Genomic DNA, 3714 nt, shown 5'->3' with positions numbered 1-3714 from the left:
TTATTGTTTCACTTTTTGGAAGTGAAAAAAAACATGGAGTAAAATATGCTGTCTTTTCTCCTGAGCAAATGTGGGCCTTTTTAGTTTCTTCTCTTTTGTAACCTTAATTTTTTCCGTTTATTTCTTTTTTCTTATTTCTAATCTATTGTTATCTCCGTTTCTCGACCTTCTTTATCGACTAAGTGTCAGCAACCGTTAGCCCTTAGTGTTACAAAGTCAAGGCTTAACCTAACAAATATGGATCATCGATCAATGACAAGGAAGGGCTGAAAGTCGGCTTAACTTACGTAATTCTATTAAACTACAAAGAGAGTCGGTATGTATACAGTTTGGACTTTCCCCATACCGGCGCCGGACAGAGTGTCCAAAAATTACCGCGTAGATGGGCGGTGGATTAACTATGCACACTTTTTTATTATGAAAGGGATAGGAAGTATACGGGTGAAAATGAGGACCAAGGGTAAAAGTACGTTATTTGACATCACAAATTACAAGTACTTTCTTTAGGTTTTTGACGACGTATAGATAAGTATAAGTGAATACTACGATGTCGTAGCACAAAAATTACTAGGTATATGGAATTTTGTAAATAAATTGTATATCAATATATATCGACATACGTATCGTTTACGCTGTAGTTTTAGATATAGTACATAATGCATAGTAAAAAAAATCTGTTATGAAATGTTGCAATAATATTGAATATTGAACAGTAACAGTCCGCGGGAACTAGTTGGAAGCCTAGTAACGCTTTGCCTTGTACGGTGGATTTTATGCATTTCTACCCTGTAACACTGACTTCTAGTTAAGTTAAAGTTAGAGAGCCTTCCCTCATCAAGTGGCATATAGGGCGGCGCCCATCTCCGTTTTAATAGCCCTGGCCCACACATCAGTGCAATCACTATAGCAGGGGGCTAGTCTACTTTCAGTGGTGTGTGTTTTCAACTACCATACTCTTTCCCAAATGCTGAATGCTAAGCAGAGAAAGCGGTATATACAATTTTCTTTCGTATGGCTCGGCCGGCGATCGAACTCACGACCTACCGAATGCAAGGCGAGCACTCACTTGGCCATTGCACCGGAATCTACTTCTAGACCTAGTGGCAAATAGGTCAGTTACTTGGTCCTAGTAACTGACAAGAAGAGGAACAATCTGCATAGTTATCACGGTGGCTTTCATGTATTTTAGTTCCAGGCGAATCTACAGGGCATTGACCTTGTCCACTGAAGGAAACCCCAAATGGAACATCAAGCTTTGCTCATTGATTTCCACCACTTTGTTCTGCTGTGATGTTGTGCATGTTTGCAATATAGTAACAACATTATAGGGAAGCTGTCGATTTTGTACTATCGCTGTTAATGACCAAGTGGGTAGAGTGTTTGCCTTTGCATTCGGTAAGTCATGAGTTCGATTCCCGGCCGAGTCATACCAAAGACTTTTAACGTTAATACTACCCGTTTGGCTGACCAAAGACACACATTAAATTTGCTTATTGGAAATCGTTTAAATCCAAAGATAGCAAGCAACTGCCCATTTGTATTCGGTATCCGATGTATTGCAAGTCGGGTTAAACATAATTTATCTTTTGGCTTGGTGGTTTATATTCATTTCATGATAAATCGTATCGACAGACAAAACCAGCATCCATAATCTAAGAGTAGCATACTCATAATTCCATTGAGGTAACAAAACTTCATGATTCCTACTCTTTTACGGGTAAATTGTATTGACAAAGCATATTCCCTTATTTACATAAATCATAGTTTTATTATAGTGTTTTACAAAGGTTACGTTATCCGATATATTACTACTTGGCCTTTTTTTTATTTACTTCAGAATTCACCTCAAAACAAGGCTCATGAGAGCCACTTACATGTTTTGGGTTACAGTGATGACTGCGTGGTCAGATATTTGTTCACCCTTGATTTATACCGTTGGAGGTTGTTATTAGCGGTGAAACATTCACGGGGCCTTTGTAAAAGATTTTGGTTTCTGGCATTTTGATTCTATTATCTGTAAATTATACGTGCAGACAAAGCATACAGCCTTTATCTACAGGAAACATACTGATAATTGAATGTTACAGATGATGCTATATGAAACATTACTACAACTAAATCATTTGTATTCTATTCGTGGTAAATTGTATTTAGCATGTATCCTTTATCTACATGAAGCATACTAACAGTCCCATGTTTAACGTAATTAGATGTATAAAACTGGTACCAAGGTGGTATTCGGCCTATTTCTAGTAATTCTACATTAATATTTTTTTTTATTTATAGTAGTTGGATTAAAAGACATTTACGTTCCTACCGCAATATTTGAGAAGAGTTGATAGTATTCAACATATCACGGATTAATTGGATCGGCAGATATCAAAGTAATTTGTTTGACTTTTAGGTGGCTTGCTTTATTCTTTTTATAATAACTTGGGCTAACGGACACGGATTCAATCTTTATCTTTGTGAACCATACCCCGTATTTGTGAAAAGGAAAATAGGTTTTCTCACGAGAACACAGCAACCCACTATGTTCAATGGTGAGCTTACCAAGATTATACGTTACACAGTGTAGTTATACGGAAGATAGTTTTTGTAGACTGTACAAGTCTCATCACAAATGATCTTTATTCTACGTTAATGGTCAGTACTCTTTGTGTGTTTAATGCCAATGTCGTTTAATATGATACAGAATTGAATAGTGCGACACTACATACCTACCAGTAGGCAAAATGACATTTTCCTCAACTATGCCATTTCTTCAAATTCACAATCGTAAAGTTTACGTTGTGATAAAACAGATTTCTACCGGCGTTTTCTTACACTTCATGGATTATGACTGTCAAATGTCGGTATCAGTTCTCTGTGGTAGAAAATATAGGGCGGTAAGAGAAAGTCCATGAAAACGTATGCTATTATATAGGTCCACAAAGTATGGTATTCTATTTGTGTAGAAATATCATGATGGCATTGAAGTTAGAATGCGAATGGAGGGAGGGATAAAACCATAATCCGACAGCCGCCTTAAAGACCGGACAGAGGCAATAGTGGGCAGAGTGCTTCCATTTGCTTGGCATTCGGGAGGTCCAAACTCCGGGTCATATCAAACACTTTGATAAGGCCACAGCAAGTAATTTTATGGATGACATCAGCGCGCGCATGAATTTACGTCTTGAAAAGAAATTGTTGCCTTCTGACAGTGGTCAACATGCTAGAAGTGGGCAAAAATGTCTGTTTCCATGCCGGAATGTGGATGGCAGATAAATATGAAAAGAGGAGACAAGACAAGGATGTGATTGATTCCCTTTTTCTTTAACTTTGATACAGTGATGTATACCCTTTTATATGTGATGTTCCCATTAAATCAAAACCATCTGTACAATGGTACAAGTTACTCATGCACATCCACACAATAATAACTGCCAGAGGTCATGACGAAGTGAAGTAAAACTAACGTGAAATGACATATCCAGTAGGGCAGAGCCGTCAAATAATCGTTTTGATTAATCATTATCAGGCCACTCGCCTGTGCCCGTTATAATTGATTGGAAAGAGTTTAGAGGAGAGCACTACGCACCGTCCTTGGCATGAACTACATTGACTGCCAGACCGCTCTGCTCAACACAGGCCTATAGTCACTCCAAGAACGACGGGTAGATTTGCACCCTGCACTTATCTTGTTATCAATCTATGTTAAACTACGAGTTTTTA

Source organism: Branchiostoma belcheri, unplaced genomic scaffold (assembly GCF_001625305.1).
Source record: "Branchiostoma belcheri isolate BF01 breed outbred unplaced genomic scaffold, Haploidv18h27 scaffold43, whole genome shotgun sequence".
NCBI classification, from domain to species: Eukaryota; Metazoa; Chordata; class Leptocardii; order Amphioxiformes; family Branchiostomatidae; genus Branchiostoma; species Branchiostoma belcheri.
Note: the sequence above shows the minus strand (reverse complement) of the source record.